Below are 21,394 nucleotides of genomic sequence, written 5' to 3'. Positions count from 1 at the left end.
GACCCGGCAGTCTACTTCTGAAAAGATTTATCTGGTGAAAACCTTATGAATAGCAGCAGAACATTGTTTGATATAGTGCAGGAAGATGATGCCCTCAGGTTGGAAGGCACTCAAAAGGCAACTGGGGAAGAGCTGCCTCCTCAAAGTAGAGTTGACCTTAATGACGTGGATGGAGTAAAGCTTTCAGGACCTATATTTGCTGATGTGGCATGACTCAAAATGAGGAGAAACAGCTGCGAACATCCATTAATAATTGGAATGTGGAATGTACAAAGCAAGAATCTAGGAAAATTGAAGTCATAAAAAATGAAATGAAATTTTGTCCCTAGGATGGTGTATTTGTCAAGGTTGTTGTTGTTAGGTGCGGTTGAGTTGGCTCTGACTCATAATGGCCCCATGTGTAATAGAACAAAACATTGCCTGGTCCTGTGCCATACTCAGAATTGTTGCTTTGTTACGGATTGAATTGTTTCTCCCCAAAAAGTATGTCAACTTGGTTAGGCCATGATTCCCAGTATTGTGTGGTTGTTCACCATTTTGTGATCTGATGTGATTATCCTATGTGTTGTAAATCCTAACTATGAGGCAAAATTACTGGTGGTTATCTTAATGAGGCAGGACTCAATTTACAGGATTAGGTTGTATCTTGAGTCAGTCTCTTTTCAGATCTAAAAGAGAATCGAGCAGAAATGATAGGGACTTCATACCACCAAGAAAGAGGAGCTAGAAGTGGAGCATGTCCCTTAGACCTGGGGTCCTGCTCTGAAAAGCTCCTAGACTAGGGGAAGATTGATGATAATGATCTTCCCCCAGAACTAATAGAGAAAGAAAGCCTTCCCCTGGAGCTGGCACCCTGAATTTGGACTTCTGGCCTCTTAAAGAGTGTGAGAGAATAAATCTCTCTTTGTTAACGCCATCCACTTGTGGTATTTCTGTTACAGCAGCACTAGGTACCTAAGAAACTATGTTCAGCCCATTGCTGCAACCAGTGTCAATCCATCTCGTTGAGGGTCTTCCTCTTTTTTGCTGACCCTCTACTTTTCCATGCATGATTTCCTTCTCCAGGGATTGGTCCTTCCTGGTAACATGTCCAAAGTAAGCGAGATGAAGTCTCACCATCCTTGCTTCTAAAGAGTATTTGGGCTATACTTCCTCCAAAACAAATTTGTTCATTCTTCTGACAGTTCATGATATATTCAGTATTGTTTGCCAACACAATTGGAATGTATCAATTCTTCTTCAGCCTTCCTTTTCATTGTCCAGGTTTCGCATGCATATGAAGCAATCAAAAATACCATGGGTTGGGTCAGGTGCACCTTAGTCATCAAAGTCACATCTTTGCTTGTTATCACTTTAAAGAAGTCTTTTGCAATGGATTTTCCCAATGCTATATATATGTCCTTGGATTTCTTGACTGCTGCTTCCATGAGCAATACTGTTAATCCGAGAAGAATAAAATCCTTGACAACTTCAATTTCTTCACCATATATCATGATGTTGTTTATTGGTCCACTGGTAAGGATTTTCATTTTCCTTATGTTGAAGTGTAATCCATACTGAAGGCTGCAGTCTTTGCTTTTCATCAGTAAATGCTTCATGCCCTCTTCATTTTTGGCAAGCAAGGTTGTATCATCTGCATGTTGCACGTTGTTACTGTCTTCCTCCAATCTTAATTATCGTTTTTCTTGGATTTTTTGCCCAGCCTACAGATTGAATTAGTATGGTGAAAGGATACAACCCTGAAATGCACCTTTTCCGATTTTAAACCACACAGTATCCCTTTGTTCTGTTTCAACAACTACCTCTTAATTGATGTACAGGTTCCCCACAAACACAATTAAGTGTTCTGGAATTCCCATTCTTCACAATGTTAATCGCTGAAACCTGTACACTATGGGTGGCACAACTGGTAATTGAAATACCAGTGGCATAGGTTCTAGTGTCACAGCAACACGGAAGCCACCACAGTACAACAAACTGACAATTTGTCTAGGTTGTTGTTGTTCTTAGGTGCTGTCAATAGGTTTCACTTCATAGCCACCCTGTGTACAACAGAATGAAGCACTGCCTGGTCTTTCGCCATCACAATCGTTGCTGCGCTTGAGCCCATCGCTGCAGCCACTGTATGAATGCCTCTGTTGAGGGTCTTGCCCCTTTTCCAAGGAATTATAGTACGATAAACCCCTCCCACTGAGGACTAGGCCTGGCTCGGGAGTTTGGACTACAACTCGTCAAGGGCTCAGTCGTGCAGTCCCATTGGTTGGTCACCCGCAGGGCCCAGCCTTGCGTAGTACGGAACTTCTGAGCACTCAGACGCTTGAACCGGGCTAGTGTTTGGGCCGAGGACTACAACTCCCAGAATTCCTGCTGCCGCTGCGTTCTGACGCGTCGGAGCGACCGATAGCGCGCTCACATTAGTCGGGAGGCCGCGCCGCTGGGACTTCTGGGAGTGGTAGTTCTGCTTCTCCTTCCACAGATCTGATGAGGCTAATCAGTGCCCTTTGCGGGCTCCGCCAGCTGAGGTAGGACTCAGTTGATTTTGCACGAGCCCCACCTGTCCCGGCTTTCGCTGCGGGTCTCTCGAGGAGTGGACTCGGTCAGTCTGTCCTGAACCCTTCCTGCAGCGGAGCCGGGAGGAGTGCCTGGCGCGTCCAAATCGGACAGGTCTGGCAAGTTCTCCCGGGAGAATTCCTGCCAGGGGAGCTGGCGGAGAAGAGGCGCCTAGGCGGGGAAGGGTCTGGACCAGTGCGGCCGCACCCACGGGAAGATGAGAGTTAAGGAACTATGGGGTTCTGGAGGTTGTACGGCTGGGACACTAGTGGACCCCGGCCAGGCTCTGCCATGGTACCTGTGTGTGTGTTACGGTGGGCGGCTGCGGCCTGGGCCTGGTTTCTCACGCTTTTCTCCTCTGCCTCTCCTAGCTCTGACTTAAGCAAAAACTTCCGAGTCAGAAGAAGTGATGGCTGCGGGGTTCCTGGTAGCCTGGTCCCTGGTGAGTGGCTGCTTCTCCTCCCTCCTATTAGATCATTCATGGGTATGATGGGCTCACATCACTTCCCCCAACGCCTGGAGTAACTCTCCCAACTTGTACTCCCCTGGTCCAACATCCCTGTCCTTTCTCTTAACTTCCACTCAACCCTTCATTCTGGACAAGGAGGGAAACAGAAGAGGTAGAAAACCTAAATAGTCCTGTAGTCCTTAAACGTATCAACAAAGTCCTATAACCATGGAAGATTTCGTCACAAAACTTCCCAGCAAGAAAAATCCAGCCCCAGATGGCTTCAGATATCACACATTTAAGGAACAAACAGTTTGGTCTTTCTATCATCTGGAATAATTTGTCTGAAATAGAGAACATACCTCAATTCGTTTTTATGAAGCCAGCATTTCCATGACTCCAAAACCAAAATTTTGCTGATCTCAAGCTAATTTGAAGAAAAAAAATAAAAATAAAGGGGCATAATAAGTAGGACCCTTCTTCTAAGGCTGTTGTGAGAATTAGGTCACTTTCCATTAGGTAAATTGCTTACTCATTACAGTGTCCAGGTGGAGGAAACCTTCAGCAGTTGTCAACAGGAATTATCATGGTTTTATATCTGAGGGTTTTTAGGACAGAAAGGAATAATGTCCTAAAGGAAAGTGTACATTTTAGGCCTGTAGAAGAATCATTAGTTTATCAAGAAATGGGTCAGACTATTAGAGGGTAAACATTTCAGAAGGAGCCCTGGTAGCACAGTGGTTAAGTGCATGGCTTGTAAATGAAAGGTCGTGATTTGAACCCACCAGCTGCTCCATGGGGGAAAGATGTGGCAGTCTGCTTCCGTAAAGATTACAGCCTTGTAAACCCTATGGGGCAGTTTTATTCTGTCCTATAAGGTCACTATGAGTCGGAATTGACTCAATGGCAACAGTTAAACAATTCAGTGGTTATGGAGGCTCCCGTATGACATGGTAGGTACAGACCCCAGGGGCCCTTAGTAAACCTATATTCCTCATAATTTAGAACTCTCTTAGGGCAGCCCCTGTAGACATGTGCCCTATTCCACATTCTGAAGCCCCCTCACCCCATCCCCTGGGAGCTCTCCAGACACATGGGTGACATTTCAGGGGCAGGTAATTTTCAAGGACGTGTCAGTAGACTTCAGCCAGGAGGAGTGGAAGCTTTTGGGCCCCACCCAGAGGACCTTGTACCACAATGTAATGCTGGAGACCTGCAGGCACCTGGTTTCTGTGGGTGACGCTGTTCCCCATGCCAACTTTCATGTTTCTGTGGTCTCAGCAGAGCGAGTGTACCTTGCTGCAGCTTAGGGCCAGAGTATGTCTGCCTCAGCAGGTGGTTTTAATTGAGGACTGAAAAATGGGGTTCTGAAGCCTCACCTAGTCATTCTTTCAGGTCCATGAAGACCTCGGGTGGGTATCACTGACCCTTGGATAGGTTTCTCCCCACCCAAACCCTTACAGCCTAGGTCTCCTTGGGCAGGCCCTTGGATTCTCAAGACATATGTTGTTGCCCAACTGGAACTTGGAGCAGAGCCATGGATGTTGGACACAGGACTCCTCAAGACCTCTGCCCAGGTGAGATAGTAGCAAGGTCTTACAGTCAGTAATCATTTGTATGTTCCTTCATATTTATCCTCTCCTGTGCTCATCATTCCCTCTGGCATGTCCATAAATCCATACAGGATCATTTTCCTTTTGCCTGCAGAACTCCCTTTATTGTTTCTTTTAGAGTAGGCATGTTGGTGACGGAATTGCCAGAGTTTGTTTGCCTAATAATGTCTTATTTCATCTTCATTTTGGTTGTTGATTTTGTTTTTATTGTTGATTTGTGGCTTAGGACACCCCATGTGTTTCAGAGTAGAACTGCTCCATGGGGTTTTCTTGGCTGTAATCTTTCCAGAAGCAGATCGCCAGGCCTCTTTCTTCTGCAGTGCTGCTGTTTGGGTTTGAACCACTAACGTTTATGTTAGTAGTTGAATGCAAACTGTTTGTGCACCCAGGGACCTTTGGTTTCATTTTGGAAGGACAGTTTAGGTAAGAATTCTAGGTTATTTGGTGGACTTGCAAATGATACATTGTAGAGATTATGGGCTGTTATCTTCTCCCAAAGAGTGTTAAGTTTTGTTCTGGCAGGCAGTTTACTACAAATCACCCCAATTCTGATACTTTGTTTTCAAGTTACTAAGTTATGTTTATTTGGTTTTGCCTTCAGTTCTTAGATCTAGCCCTTACTCTTAGGGCATGGTCCTTCCTCCTAAAGTGTAGCTTTCTAGAGGTCTCAGCTAAATGCCCAGGTTGTTCACTGGAGTCTCTGCCCTGGCTAGCTCAGAGACTTCACTACCACCCAGCACTGAGCAACTTTTGAAATCTCTGCTCAGCCCCCTCACACCTGTTCCTTGCCAGGTCTTACTGAGCCTTTCCTTGTGCATTTACAGTTTAGGATCAGCTAAGAACTCAAGGAGAAACTCTGTAGATTTCTGGGCCCTTCTCCCTGGAATGGAAATTTTATTCGGAAAGTTGGGAAAATTGAGTAGTGGATCTGAGGAACCTCTTACGACCAGAGTTTGAGATCATTCTCGACTTTGGTTCACCCCAGAGCATCCTCTTATGTTCCACAGGGAGGAAAAGGATTGAAGTTTTGTTGTGTAAAGAGAAATCTCTTATTCTCAGGGGACAGCCACTAGTTGCACCTCTGGGAGGGAGGAAGAGTTTCCGGTGCTTGCAGGTGTGGCTCATGTCTTGGAGTTTGCCAGCCCTTGAAGTCTGTCTTATCTTCACCAGCACTCTGTGGTCAGGTGCTATTATCGCTCCTGGTTACAATGGGAGTACTGAGGCGCAGATTCTCTCAGTGATGCTCTGTGCATTTGAGCACACCTTGTCTACCTGTGCAGGGTGAGACCAACCTCCTTGGGGGCCTTCAGATGAGACCAGAATTGCCCAATCTTATAGGAAGGACTTTGCACCCCAGCAGGAGCAGAAGGGCAGTTTTGGCCATGATTATCCATACTGCTTGGGAACAAGTGAATTATCATGGATAAACAGATGTCTGGACCAACGTTTCCCAGCCTGCGGGTCTTCCACGTCGACCTTCACCATCTGTCGTACTCTTAATATTCTTTTAATCATTCTGTTTTTTTAATACGTTTTTTTGAAGAAATACTTTTATGCCTCTCTCCCAAATGGAAAAACCAGGCTCACTTGTGACAAGGCTTGTCAGAAATAAGAGGACACCTTAACAATAAATTCAGTAAGAAACATGCTAGACATGCAGGCCAGTCAGAGGTCCTGAGTCTGAGGCTGAGATCTCTGTTCAGAAGAGAAATTGGCAAGTGACAGAGGTGTTAAAGACACAGAGCCTGAGATTTTTTGCCGTATATTTAGAAGGCATTGAGAATTGAAAACATCAGCACTGGCCCCTGGGGAGTCTTAAGGACTTGTAGTTGTGATGATGATAGCACCATTAGAGAAGTAGTTCTGATCCCTGGCAGACTTACTTGGTCCCTGCCCAAGGTGAACTTTTAATGGTCCCCAGGCCAGCCGGCTTCTTTCCCCATGTTGTGTAAACCATGTCAGACCCGAGTAGTGAAACCACAGCGAAAACCAGACATCTGCTCCAAGATCATAAGAATCCCAGGGTTGCTTATTGACAATCCAGGTTTCTGGGCCCACCCATTCTAGGTGATCTGGGCTGGGGTCCAAAGGAGCCCTGGCGGCGCAGTGGTTTGAACTCACCAACTGCTCCATGGGAGGAAGATGTGACAGTCTGCTTCTGTAAAGAGTTACAGCCTTGGAAACCCTATGGGGCAGTTCTGTTCTGTCCTGTAGGGTCATTATGAGTTGGAATTGACTTGCTGGCAGTGGGTTTGGTTTGATTTGGTTTGGGCTAAGGCCCAAGGATCTGTATTTTAAAGAAATCTCTGGATAATTCTTGGGATAAGCCAAGGTTGGAGAACATGGCCAAACTTAGTGATTTCTGACGTGATATCTTTGTTCAGGTTCCCAGCAGACAGGTTCATAGTTAGCCTTTTATACAGTACTCTAATTCTTCCCCTACCCCTTTGAACCCTTATTCCTGTCTTAGGCAAAGAGCCCATCTATACTCCTCCCCAGTACCCACACTCCTGACCCTGAGGATCCACCTTGAACATAGGTACTCCCCTCTGTATGCTGCTTACTGTATGTGATGTCACAAAGCAAAGCTGTTGCCAGGATAACCAGTGCAGATTCTGCAGGGCAGGCTGGGATAGACCCTGTCCCACACGGCTCAAAGACTGTGCTCCTGGGGAACCCCCAACTCTTTCTACCTCCCCTCACAGTTCTGCTCCTCTGCCCACAAAGTCAGGCTGATTTGCTGTTTTTCTGAATTTATTAATCTGATTCCTTAATGACCCCCACCCCAAGTCCAACAGAAAGGGACAGGTCCTTGACCATCTGATGTGAAGTCCTTCTCCCTGTGAGCTCTTTCTCGTAGTCAACCCCACAGCAGTAGGCCCAGGAGGGGGCAGAATCATGGCCCTCCCACCCAATGGAGTCAAGCTGCTGGGAAGCAAAATCAAATACCCCATTTGCCTACCCTACTGATATGTCCTGAGATCTCACAGTACACCAGGCACTGTGCTCAGCACTGGGGGATGCAGTATGAACAGGACTGATGCCTCATCCCCGTGGATTTCATAGCCAGTGTGTGTGTGTGTGTGTGTGTGTTGTGGGAGGGGAGGACAATAAAGAAGGAAAAAAATGAACAAAATGGTGTTAAATAGTAACATGTGCTACAGACAGTGAGATGGGATGTGAGGAGGAATTTGATGTGGCTGGAAGGTCAAGGAGGGTCTCTCAGAGGAGGTAACCTGAGAGTTGAGACCTCAGTGATGAGAACGGGAAGGGTCAGTCTGGCTGACCCCTGAAACCTGGGGATCAAAGGAAGGTCCTTAAACAGAGGAGGGACAGTATATTCATGGTAGTAATGGCCATGTACAGCAGGGACTAAATAAATCCAGAAGAAAAAATGACAGGGGGTAGCTGTGGTGGTTTGACTCTGACTGTGAGGGTCTAGGGGGCCACAACCAAACCTCTTGGCATCATGAAACTGATATGTTGGGAAGATGAATTTGGTGTCAGCTTTAGGAAGTATACATGTTAATCAGGGAGACAATTCTGTCTGAGACATCTAAGCATGAAAGAAGGGTGGCTGTCCTAACTATTTAATTTTGGGAGTGTCCACCTACCACATGCTCTTTCCCATGATTGTGCCTGTCTGCCTGTTCAGCTGATCACACTGTTGATCAGTCTTCTTGTGGGCTCCTTGCATTCTGTGTGCCATTTTTGGCTTCTGTTCTCTCTTTACATCTGCATTTTTTCCCTTAGTTGATATTTAAAAATATGCACCTATTGCTTATATCTCATCATTCTCGCTCTATGAGTTTCTTTTTGCAAGCACCCAAACCTATCTTCATTTCCTTCCAGGGTGGAAGAACAGAACTAAAAGCCAAGATTCACTGTCAACAGACCCCATTTCTAATGAGGAATTACCCAGCGGCATGAACACAAGACCCACAAGGGGAGATTCTTGGCATTCTACCATAGGAAATAACTGGGCATCTGAGTCTAAGTCAGAGAAGCAGAGGACACATGAGGGCTGTATAGGGCCAGTGAAATATGAACAAGGGCAAGCAGTTACCCAGGACAGGGACTATGAATACCCTGAAGTGGGAAAATGCAGCTTAGCTCAGACTTTATTCCTTCACAGAGATTTCCTAGAGAAGAACATTTCAGGAACTTGACTCAGGGATTCAAAGCTTGCAGCATAACTTTGTTTTAAAAAACCATCAGGAAATCAAGGTAGGAAAGAAACCTTTTAAAGGCAACGTATGTGGAAAGGCCTTGGAAATACTGTATAATCAGGGTGAATATACCAACCAGAGTGTACACATTTCTACACATGAGTCAGTTAATATAAGAGAGAAATTCTGTGAATGTAAAGTAAGTGAGAATTTTTTTCACCATAGCTCACAGGTCTCTCAGGTCATGAGACTCATATTGGAGAGAAAGCCTATGAATGTAATGAATGTGGCAAAGCCTTTAAGAAGGTTTCACCTCTTTCTCACCATCTGAGAAATCACAGTAGAAAGAAAGCCTATGAATGTAATGAATGTGGGAAATCTTTCTGGTAGAGCCATCACCTCATTTTGCACCAGAGAACTCACACAGGTGAGAAACCTTATGAATGTAATAAATGTGGGAAATCCTTCAGTCTAAATTCTCATGTTAATGTACATCAGAGAACTCATACTGGAGAGAAACCCTATAAATGGTGATCATGTGGAAAATCCTTCAGTGGAAGGTCTAACCTTAACATGCGTAAGAGAACACATACTGGTGAAAAACCCTACAACTAATGAATGTGGGAAAGCCTTTAGTGATCGCTCATGGTATATGCAACATGAAAGGGCACACACTGGAGAGAAACCTTACAGATGCAACCAATGTGGAAAAGCCTTCAGCCACAGCTCTCACCTTGCAGTTCACAGGAGAATCCATACTGGTGAGAAACCCTATAAATGTAATGAATATAGGAAAACTTTTAGTTTTCACTTATCCTTCACTCAGAATAAAAGAACTCACACTGGAGAAAAACCATATAAATGTCATCAGAGTGGGAAGCTTTCAATCAAGGTTCTAACTTTATTGGGCATCAGAGAACTCATACCAAAGCAAGAAACCTACACATTTCATTTTCATTTGACCTATTCCCTGAGAAGGGCTGAGTCTGGGTGGCATTTGATTCCTAGGAAAGTTTTCAGTGTGTGATGATCAACTTCCTTTGGTAATACTAGTCAGTCAAGCAGTGTGAGAAGGGCTGGTGCTAAGAAGTTATAACAGGCCAATGACATTTGATTAAACAACTGAATGTACTATTCGAAAAAGCTGGAGTGCCATTATTTACTTAGTTGTTGGCACCATTACTGGAAAATTAAGCCTCTTCTAATTTGTTTCAGGAAGTCACTATAAACCCTAATTAGGAACAATGTGTAAAAACATGGAAAATGCATATAATGTGCAGTGAAATGTACAGAAACTGTTGCATCTGTGTTACCGTACATGTGCATTTGGACAAGGGCTTCAAGGAAGCACAGAAATGAACACAGGTAAGCATCTTAGATATATTGTGACTTTCTTTTTTAATATTTCTTTTAAAATTGCTTAATTTTATAATAAATAAAAAACAAAAAGAAGTTGATCGAATGTCTGAACTGTCAGGGGGAAGTGTGTTGGTGTGCCTTGAAGTAGCAAAGAAACAATAACAAATAGAAATAAATTTAGCAGTCAACGCAAGAAGTTATAAGTTATTCCTAATAAAATAGAAGGAAACCCATTGCTGTTGAGTCGATTCCAACTCATAGCAACCCTATAGGACAGAGTAGAACTGCCCCATAGGGTTTCCAAGGCTTTAATCTTTATAGGAGTAGACTGCCACATCTTTCTCCCATGGAGTGGCTCTAGTGGATTCAAACAGTAGACCCTTCAGTTAGCAGCCGAGCATTTAACTACTGCACCACCAGGGCTCCTTAAAAGTAGGAGGAAGTATGTAATACATTGAAAAGCAAGAAATACTGTAAAAGGTGACAGAAAAACTGGATAGATTGCAAACCAGTGTGATCAAGAAAAACAACACAATTTGCAACATTGGAAATGAAAGGGAAATAATCGTAGAGCATATAATATTAAAAGGTTTGTACATTTCTGTGTTAAAAAGACTGGAAAACCTGGGTGAGAAAGGCCCCTGTCAATACATATTCAAGACCAGGATTCAGCTGATGTGAATTCAAAACAAAACAAAAAATTGCCTTTAAAGAGCTCCTCAGATCCACTACTCAGTTTTCCCAACTTCCTGAATAAAATTTCCATTCCAGGGAGATGCTGATCCTCAATCCCTTCACAAGACTTTCATAAATATCCACCTGGATACAGTGGCACACGATCACCACTCACATTCAGTCTATCCACATGTCCTGGGAATTCTAACTACAAACACATCTTCCATCAGCTCAATTATCCTTACCTCCACTGCCTTCTCCCTCCAGAACCAAGCTGACATTTTTTCTCCAGGGCCACCGCAGTAGTCTCTTACTGGTCTCTCCATGCCCACCCTTTGCCTCTATAATCCTCTATACCCACAGGAGCCACAGTGAACTTTTAAAAACACAAATAAGATCATGTTTCTCTCCTGAATCTTAGGGCCCTTCGAAGACTCACCACTGTTCTAGAATAACTTTTCACTGTGGCCCATAAGACCTGTGCGTCTGTCCTCCCCCCGCCCCCCGCCTCTCCAAGCTCCGTTCACAACATTGTTCAAGGTGCTCACTTCTGTCTGCTTACACTGGCCCTGTTCTAGTTTCTTGAACGCTTTGAAGTTGTTCCCACCTCAGGATCTCTGCAAACATTGGTAGAGGGGCAGCGAGAACTATGGAAACTGTCAATGAGATGGATTGACACAGCACACTAAGGGACTCAAACACACCAATTGTCATGGATTGAATCGTGTCCCCCAAAAATATGTGTATCAATTTGGCTAGGCCATGATTCCTAGTATTGTGTGATTGTTCACCATTTTGTCATCTGATGTGATTTTCCTATGTGTTGTAAATCCTATATGATGTTGATGGGTTGAGAATAGTGGCAGTTATGTTAGTGAGACAGGACTCAATCTACAAGATTCGATTGTGTCTTAAGCCAATCTCTTTTGATATAAAAGACAGAAGCAAGCAGAGAGACAGGGGAACCTCATACCAGCAAGAAACAAGAGCTAGGAGAATAGTGCGTCCCTTGGACGTGGGGTCCCTGCACTGAGAAGCTCCTCAGCCAGGGGAAGATTGATGACCAGGACCTTTCCCCAGAGCTGACAGAAACAGAAAGCATTCTCTGGAGCCGGAACCTTGAATTTGGACTTCGAGCCTCCTAGGCTATGAGAGAATAACTTTCTCTTTGTTAAAGCCATCCACTTGTGGTATTTCTATTATAGCAGCAGTAGATAACTACGACACCAACAATCATGAGGATAGCACAGGACCGGGCATCATTTCATTGTGTTACACATAAGGTCACCATGAGTTAGAGCTGTCTCAATGGCAATGAACGACAACAGTAATCAAAACAGCGTGGTGTTGGCATAAATACAGACAGATACATCAATAGAACAGAATATAAAGTCTAGAAATAAACTCATATGTATATGGGTAACTGACTTTTAAAAAAATTTTACTTAATTTTTTTGGTGAAAATATACACAGCAATGGATACACAATTTCAGAAAATTCTATATGTACAATTCACTGGATAACTCATTTTCGATAGGCACAAAAGGCAGTGCAGTACAGAAAGGATGGCCTTTTCACCAAATAGTGCTGAAACCACTGGATGCCCATATGCAAAAAAAATGAACTCTGATCTTTGTTATTAGGTGCCGTCGAGTCAGTTCAGACCCATAGTGACCCTATGTACAACAGAACAAAACACTGCCCGGTCCTGCGCCATCCTCACAATTGTTATCTTTGAGCCCATTGTTGCAGGCACTGTGTCAATCCATCTCACTGAAGGGCTTTCTCTTTTTCACTGACCCTCTACCAAGCATGATGTCCTTCTCCAGGGACTAATCTCTCCTGATAATGTATCCAAAGCATGTGAGACACAGTCTCGCCATCCTTGCTTCTAAGGAGCTTTCTGGCTGTACTTCTTCCAAGACAAATTTGTTTGTTCTTTTGGCAGTCCATGGTATATTCAATATTCTTTGCCAACACCACAATTCAAAAGTGTCAATTCTTCTTCAGTCTTCCTTATTCATTGTCCAGCTTTTGCATGCATATGAGGCAACTGAAAACATTAGGGTTTGGGTCAGGCACATCTTAGTACTCCAAATGACATTTTTGCTTCTCAATACTTTAAAGAGGTCTTTTGCAGCAGATTTGTCCAATGCAATGTGTCATTTGATTTCCTGACTGCTGCTGCCGTGGGTGTTGACTGTGGATTCAAGTAAAATGAAATCCTTAACAATTTCAATCTTTTCTCCATTTATCATGATGTTACTTATTGGACCAGTTTTGAGGATTTTGTTTTCTTTATATTGAGGTGGAAACTCTTCACAGCATTCAAAAGTGAGATAGCTCCACAATACTAGGAGACTTAAACATACCACTTTCAGTGAAGGACAGAACATCCAGAAAGAAGCTCAATAAAGACACGAAAGGTCTAAATGCCACAATCAACCAACCTGACCTCATAGACATATACAGAACACTCCACCCAGCAACAGCCAAGTATACTTTCTTTTCCAGTGCACATGGAACATTCTCTAGAATAGACCACATATTAGGTCATAAAGCAAGTCTTAGCAGAATCCAAAACATCGAAATATTACAAAGCATCTTCTCTGAACATAAGGCCATAAAAGTAAAAATCAATAACAGAAAAAGCAGGGAAAAGAAATCAAACATTTGGGAACTGAACAATACCCTGCTCAAAAAAGACTGGATTATAGAAGACATTAAGGATGGAATAAAGAAATTCATAGAATCCAATGAGAATGAAAACACTTCCCATCAGAACCTTTGGGACATAGTGAAAGCAGTGCTCAGAGGTCAATTTATATCAATAAATGCACACATAACAAAAAGAAGAAAGGGCCAAAATCAAAGAATTAGCCTTACAACTTGAACAAATAGCAACAAAAGAAACCCTCAGCACCAGAAGAAAGCAAATAATAAAAATTAGAGCAGAATTAAATGAAATAGAGTACAGAAAAACAATTGAGTTAACAAGACCAAAAGCTGGTTCTTTGAAAAAATTAACAAAATTGACAAACCATTGGCCAAACTGACAAAAGAAAAACAGAAGAGGAAGCAAATAACCTGAATAAGAAATGAGATGGGTGATATCCCAACAGACCCAACTGAAAATTAAAAGAATCATATCAGGTTACTATGAAAATTATACTCTAACAAATTTGAAAACCTAGAAGAAATGGATGAATTCCTAGAAACACACTACCTACCTAAACTAACACAAACAGAGGTAGAACAACTAAACCATAACAAAAGAAGAGATTGAAAAGGTAATTAGAAAACTTCCAACAACAAAAAAAAAGCCCTGGCCTGGGTGGCTTCACTGCAGAGTTCTACCAAACTTTCAGAGATGAGTTAACACCACTACTACTAAAGGTATTTCAGAACATAGAAAAGGATGGCATACTCCCAAACTCATTCTATGAAGCCACCATATCCCTGATACCAAAACCAGGTAAAGACACCACAAAAAAAGAAATTTATAGACCTATATCCCTCATGAACGTAGATGCAAAAATCCTCACAAAATGCTAGCCAGTAGAATTCAACAACGTATCAAAAAAAAAAAAAATTTTATCATGACGAAGTGGGATTCATAACAGGTATGCAGGGATGGTTCAAAATTAGAAAAACAATTAATGTAATGCATCATATAAATAAAAGACAAGAACCACATGATCTTATCAATTGATGCAGAAAAGGCATTTGAGAAAGTTCAACACCCATTCATGATAAAAACTCCCAGCAAAATAGGAATAGAAGGAAAATTCCTCAACATGATAAAGGGCATTTATACAAAGCCAACAGCCAACATCATCCTAAATGGAGAGAGTATGAAAGCTTTCCCCTTGAGAACGGAAACCAGACAAGGATGCCCTTTATCACCACTCTTATTCAGGGTTGTGCTGGAGGTCCTGTTGTTGTTGTTCTTAGGTGCCGTCGAGTCGGTTCCGACTCATAGCGACCCTACGCACAACAGAACGAAACACTGTCCGGTCCTGAGCCATCCTTACAATTGTTGTTATGCTTGAGCTCATTGTTGCAGCCACTGTGTCAATCCACCTCACTGAGGGTCTTCATCTTCTCTGCTGACCCTGTACTCTGCCAAGCATGATGTCCTTCTCCAGGGACTGATCCCTCCTGACAACATGTCCAAAGTATGTAAGACGCAGTCTCGCCATCCTTGCCTCTAAGAAACATTCTGGCTGTACTTCTAAGACAGATTTGTTTGTTCTTTTGGCAGTCCATGGTGTATTCAATATTCTTCGCCAACACCACAATTCAAAGGCGTCAATTCTTTGGTCTTCCTTATTCATTGTCCAGCTTTCACATGCATACGATGTGATTGAAAATACCGTGGCTTGGGTCAGGCGCACCTTAGTCTTCAAGGTGACATCTTTGCTCTTCAACACCTTAAAGAGGTCCTTTGCAGCAGATTTACCCAGTGCAGTGCATCTTTTGATTTCTTGACTGCTGCTTCCGTGGCTGTTGATTGTGGATCCAAGTAAAATGAAATCCTTGACAACTTCAATCTTTTCTCTGTTTATCATGATGTTGCTCATTGGTCCAGTTGTGAGCATTTTTGTTTTCTTTATGTTGAGGTGCAATCCATAATGAAGGCTGTGGTCTTTGATCATCATTACTAAGTGCTTCAAGGCCACTTCACTTTCAGCAAGCAAGATTGTGTCAAGCAGGTTGTTAATGAGTCTTCCTCCAATCCTGATGCCCCGTTCTTGTTCACATAGTCCAGCTTCTTGGATTATTTGCTCAGCATACAGATTGAATAGGTATGGTGAAAGAATACAACCCTGACGCACACCTTTCCTGACTTTAAACCAATCAGTATCTGGAGGTCCTAGCCAGAGCAATTAGGCTAGATAATTGCTATTTGCAGATGACATGATCGTATACACAGAAAATCCTGAAAAATCCTCAAGAAAACTACTGAAACTAATAGTAGAGTTCAGCAGATGATCAGGATACAAGATAAACATACAAAAATCAGTTGGATTCCTCTACACCAACAAAAAGAACATCGAAGAGGAAATCATCAAATCAATACCATTTACAGTAGCCCCCAAGAAGATGAAATACTTAGGCATAAATCTTTCCAGAGATGTAAAAGACCTATGCAAAGAAAACTACAGGACATTACCATAAGATACAAAAAAAGACCTACATGAGGAGAAAAACATACCTTGCTCGTGGATAGGAAGACTCAACATTGTAAAAAATGTCCATTCTACCCAATGAGATCTATAGATAGAATGCAATTCCGATCCAAATTCCAAAGACAGTTTTTAATGAGAGGGAGAAACAGATTACCAACTTCATGTGTTAACGCGCAATCCATACTGATGGCTGTAGTCTTTAATCCTCATCAGTAAATGCTTCAAGTGCTCTTTGCTTTCAGCGAGCAAGGTTGTGGCATCTGCATAACGCAGGTTATTGATGAGTCTTCCTCCAGTCCTGATGCCCTTTCTTCTTCATATAGTCCAGCTTTTCATGCTGTCATGGATTGAATTGTGTCCCCCAAAAATATCTGTCAACTTGGCTAGGTCATGATTCCCTTGTATGTTTAACATTTATCTTCTGATGTGATTTCCCTATGTGTTGTAAATCCTATCACTGTGATGTAATAAGGTGGATTAGTGGCAGTTACATTGTTGAGATCTACAAGATTAGATAATGTCTTAAGCCAATCCCTTTTGAGATATAAAAGAAAGAAGCAAGCAGAGAGACGTGGGCAACCACCAAGAAAGTGGTGCCGGTAGCAGAGGATGTCCTTTGGACCTGAGGTTCCTGTGCTGAGATGCTCCCAGACCAAGGGGAGACTGATGACAAGGACCTTCCTCCAGAGCTGACAGAGAGAGAAAGCTTTCCTTCGGAGCTGGTGCCCTGAATTTGGACTCCTAACCTACTGGACTGTGAGAGAATAAACTTCTCTTTGTTAAAGCCATCCACTTGTGGTATTTCTGTTATAGCAGCACTAGATGACTAAGATATTTGCTCAGTATACAGATTGAGTAAGTATGGTGAAAGGATACAACCTTTACCTCATACCATATACAAAAATTAACTAAAACTAGATCTTAGATCTAAATGCAAAATCTAAAACTATACAACTTCAAAAGAAAAAAAAAGACAGGAAAATCATTGTGGCCTTAGGTTAAGCAAAGATATCTGAGATACAACACCAAAAACATAATATGTAAAAGAACAAATTTATAAATTGGACCTCATCAAAATTAAAAACTTCTTTTCTTCCAAAGACACTGCTAAGGGAATGAAAAGATAGCCACAGACTGGGAGAAAATATTTGCAAAGCATATGTCTCATAAAGGACTCATGTCCAGAATATATATATATACACACACATACACACACACACACATCCATATATACCCTCAAGACTCAACAATAAGAACACAACTTAAATTTAAAAACATTGGCTAAATGCTTGAAAAGACACTTTACCAAAGAACATAATACAAATGGCAGATGAGCACATGAAAATATATCCAACATCATTTGTGATTGTTGTTGTCCTTAAGGGCCGTCAAGTCAGCTCCAACTATAGCGACCCTGTGTACAACAGAACAAAACACTGCCCGGTCCTGCGCCATCCTCACAGTCATTGTTATGCTTTAGCTCATTGTTGCAGCCACTGTGTCAATCTATCTTCTTTGAGGGTCTTCCTCTGTCTCACCAACCTTCTATCAAGCATGATGTCCTTCTCCAGGGACTGATCCCTTCCAATAACATGTCCAAAGTATGTGAGACATAGTCTCGCCATCCTTGCTTCTAAGGAGCATTCTGGCTGTACTTCCTCCAAGATAGATTTATTCCTTCTTTTGGCAGTCCGTAGTATATTCAATATTCTTCTCCAACACCACATTTCAAAGGCGTCAATTCTTCTTTGGTCTTCCTTATTCATTGTCCAGCTTTCACATGCATAGGAGGTGATCGAAAACACCATGGCTTGGGTCTGGCTGACCTTAATTTGCAAGGTGACATCTTTGATTTCAAGAGGTCTTTTGCAGCAGATTTGCCGAATCTTTGAGTCTTTTGATTTCTTGATTACTACTTCCATGGGTGTTGACTGTGGATTGAAGTAAAATGAAATCCTTGACAACTTCATAGCCACCTTTTTATGTTGGTGAAAAAAGGTATTTGCAATGAAGAAGTTGTTTGTCTTGTAAAATTCTATCATGTGATCTCCAGCATTGTTTCTGTCACCAAGGCTGTATTTTCCAACTACCAATCCTTTGTTTCCAACTTTCGCATTCCAGTCACCACTAGTTATCTATGCATCCTGATTGCATGTTTGGTCAATTTCAGACTGCAGAAGTCAGTAAAAATCTTCAGTTTTTTCATCTTTGGCCTTAGTGGTTGGTGCATAAATTTGAATAATAGTCGTATTAACTGGTCTTCCTTGTAGTCATATGCATATTATCCTATCACTGACAGCATTGTACTTCAGGATAGATGTTGAAATGTTCTTTTTTGGCGATGAATGCAATGCCATTCCTCTTTCTCATTCCCAGCATAGCAGACTATATGACTGTCTGATTCAAAATGGCCAATACCAGTCCATTTCAGCTCACTAATGCCTAGGATATCAATGTTTACACATTCCATTTCATTTTTGACTATTTCCAGTTTTCCTAGATTCATACTTCCTGCTTTCCATGTTCTAATTATTAATGGATGTTTGCAGCTGTTTCTTCTCATTTTGAGTTGTGCCACATCAGCAAACGAAGGTCCCGAAAGCTTGACTCCTTCCACGTCATTAAAGTCAACTGTACTTTGAGGAAGCAGCTCTTTCTTAGTTGTATTTTGAGTGCTTTCCAACGTGAAAGGCTCATCTTCCTGCACTATATCAGACATTGTTCTGCTTGCTGCACTATATCAGTGTTCTGCTGCTATTCATAAGGTTTTCACTGGCTGATGCTTTTCAGAAGTAGACTGCTGGGTCCTTCTTCCTAGTCTGTCTTAGTCTGGAATCTCAGCTAAAACCTGTCCTCATGGGTGACCCTGAGGACATTACAGCAACACACAAGCCCCTGAAGTACAACAAACTGACCGACTGATTAGGAAAATGTAAGTTAAACTACAATGACATACTGATACACATCTATTGCAATTACAATGACAAAACTTTAAAAGACTGACCATACCAAGTGCTGGCAAGGATGTGGAGGAACTGGAACTTTTCATACATTTCTGGTGGGAATGTAAAATGGTACAACTAATTTGGAGAATAATCTAGCAGTTTATTAAAATATTAGACATATACCTGCCATATGATCCGGCCATTCCACTCAGGCATTTACCCAAGAGAAAAGGCAATATATGTCCCTACAAAGAATGGTGGGGCCCTGGTGGCGCAGTGATTAAGAGCTCAGCTGCTAACCAAAAGGTTGGCAGTTTGAATCCACCAGTCATTCCTTGGAGTTCTACTCTGTCCTGTAGTGTCACTACGAGTCAGAATTGACTCGACGGCACTGTTTTTACAAACATTAGTGTACCATTCTTTGTGTTGTTGTTGCTGTTACGTGCTGTCGAGTTGATTCTGACTGATTTCCAAAACTAGAAGCAACTGAAATGCTCATCCACAGATGACTGGATGAACAAAATGTGGCCCGTCTCCTTCTGGGTATTATGGCTGGACTGCACTCCATGATCCAAATTCTTGAACCCACTGCCCACTTTTAAAATATTAACACAATCTGACCACTGCTTAGCACCTTGGTTACTGGATTGGTCTCCTTATAAGTCACTCTGCTCCTTTCCTTGCCCCCTTAGTCTATCCTCTATAGAGGCCAGCGTGATCCTTGGATGGGGCCAGAGCCCCTCACTGCTCTGAGAACCCTGCCAGGGCTCCCCATTTCACTCATAGCCCTCACCTTTGTGATCTGGCCCCTCATTGCCTCTCTGACTACCACAGTGTTCCCCCAACCCACTAGGCAGGCCCTACCGCCAGTGCCTCTGTTTTAGCTCCTCGCTCTCCCTGGAAGGCTCTTCCCTGTGGTATCTCTATTGCTCCATCCCTCAATTCCTTCCAGTCTTTGCCCATATGCCATTTCCTTAACGTGGCCCCCAACAACTACTCAGTGTAACACTGCAACTCCCCATCCCTGCATGCAACCACCCTCCCCCGACTCTGCTCTGCCTTTTCTTTTTTACAAAGCATTCAACTACTCTTTAACTCATTATGTTTATTGTCTGTCTCCCTCCGTAAGTACAAAAGTGTCTGTTTTGTTCACTTTAGTATCCCAACATCTGGAGCACGGTCTGGCACACAGCTGTTGTTAGGTGCTGTCGAGTCAGTTCCGACTCATAGCGACTCCATGTACAACAGAACAAAACACTGCCTGGTCCTGCGCCATCCTTACAATCGTTGTCATGCTTGAGCCCATAGCTGCAGCCACTGTGTCAGTCCACACAGTTAAACCAAAAAACCAAACCCACTGCTGTCGAGTCGACTGCGACAGTGGATGCTCTATAAATGTTTGCTGAATGATCGAATGGCTAGATCCCTGGAGTAAGCATAGAGTGACAGGAGAAAATCTTGGCAGGTTGGCTGGGGGGAACAGAGGCCAGCTGTGCAGTTTCTTAAGCCAAGGGCCAAGAGATTGGATTTCAATCTAACTACAATGGGAAGCCAGTGCAGAATGTGAGGCTGGGACCTGATCTGGGATTCTAAATGGTCACCTGGCTGCTGGCTGGAGGATGGGCTTTAGAGGACAGGAGTGGAAGTAGGGATACTTTCCTCTAACCCCTGCCACTGCTCCTTTACCAGCATCTTTCTCTGCTCAATCCTGAAAGATGGGTACTGTGGGGGTACCATCCATAGATCACTTCCCTCCCCAGTGTCCCTTCTCTGCCCAAGTCCACCTCCCTGCTACCAGTGGCCCCTCCTAGCACTTTGCACCTCCTACCTTGGCCTCTTCCTCAAATTCAGCCTGCCCCAACTGAACTCTTCAGCCTCCCTCTGAAACTGCTCCTCCTCTCTGCCTGCCCACAGTGTGGGCCACCACCACCTACACAAGCCCAGACCTGAGGCTTTGATCTTGAATCAACCCTCCATCTCTAGTGGAAATCTCTCCATCTACTGACCACTTGCATCTAGGCTTCTAAATTGCTTCACTGCCTTCATTCTCACCTCCTACAGTCCCTTCTCTACATCTGCCGCCAGGTGAATCTATACAAACTCATACATAATCTTATGACTTCCTTTCTTAAAACCCTCCAACTGTTCTTTGTAATTTCCAGCATAAAAGGTGCATCCCACTCCTCCCACCCCTTATTTTTCCTGTCATACTCTTGTAAATCTCTGAAACTCTCCACTCCAGTGAATTTAAGTGACTTATTTTTCTCCTAACATGCTGCTCCCTTTGCCTCAACAATCTCTTCCACCTATCAGGCACCCACCCTTCTTCCACAACTTGGCCTGAGTGTCTTCCATCAGTCAGTGCCTTTTCTGGGCCACCTCTCCCCTGCCAAACATAGCCGATCCTTTGGTTTTCTGTGCTCCACGGAAGCACCCAGTGCCA

General features: G+C 43.0%; 1 long non-coding RNA gene across 2 annotated transcripts; it reads left to right on the top strand.

Moving 5' to 3' along the window:
* Positions 1-2,457: 2,457 nt before the first annotated feature.
* LOC111749582 (uncharacterized) lies at positions 2,458-12,013 on the top strand. Of its 2 annotated transcripts, none has more exons than XR_010323425.1 (5): positions 2,458-2,664; positions 2,922-2,992; positions 4,481-4,575; positions 8,464-9,207; positions 9,996-12,013. It is a non-coding gene; the product is annotated as an uncharacterized LOC111749582 (long non-coding RNA). The 2 variants fall into 2 exon arrangements; XR_010323426.1 differs by having other exon boundaries at positions 2,486-2,522.
* The last annotated feature ends 9,381 nt before the right edge of the window (positions 12,014-21,394 follow it).

This window comes from Loxodonta africana, chromosome 11, assembly GCF_030014295.1.
Source record: "Loxodonta africana isolate mLoxAfr1 chromosome 11, mLoxAfr1.hap2, whole genome shotgun sequence".
Lineage (NCBI taxonomy): Eukaryota > Metazoa > Chordata > Mammalia > Proboscidea > Elephantidae > Loxodonta > Loxodonta africana.
Note: the sequence above shows the minus strand (reverse complement) of the source record. Positions and strands in the feature narration are given on the sequence as shown.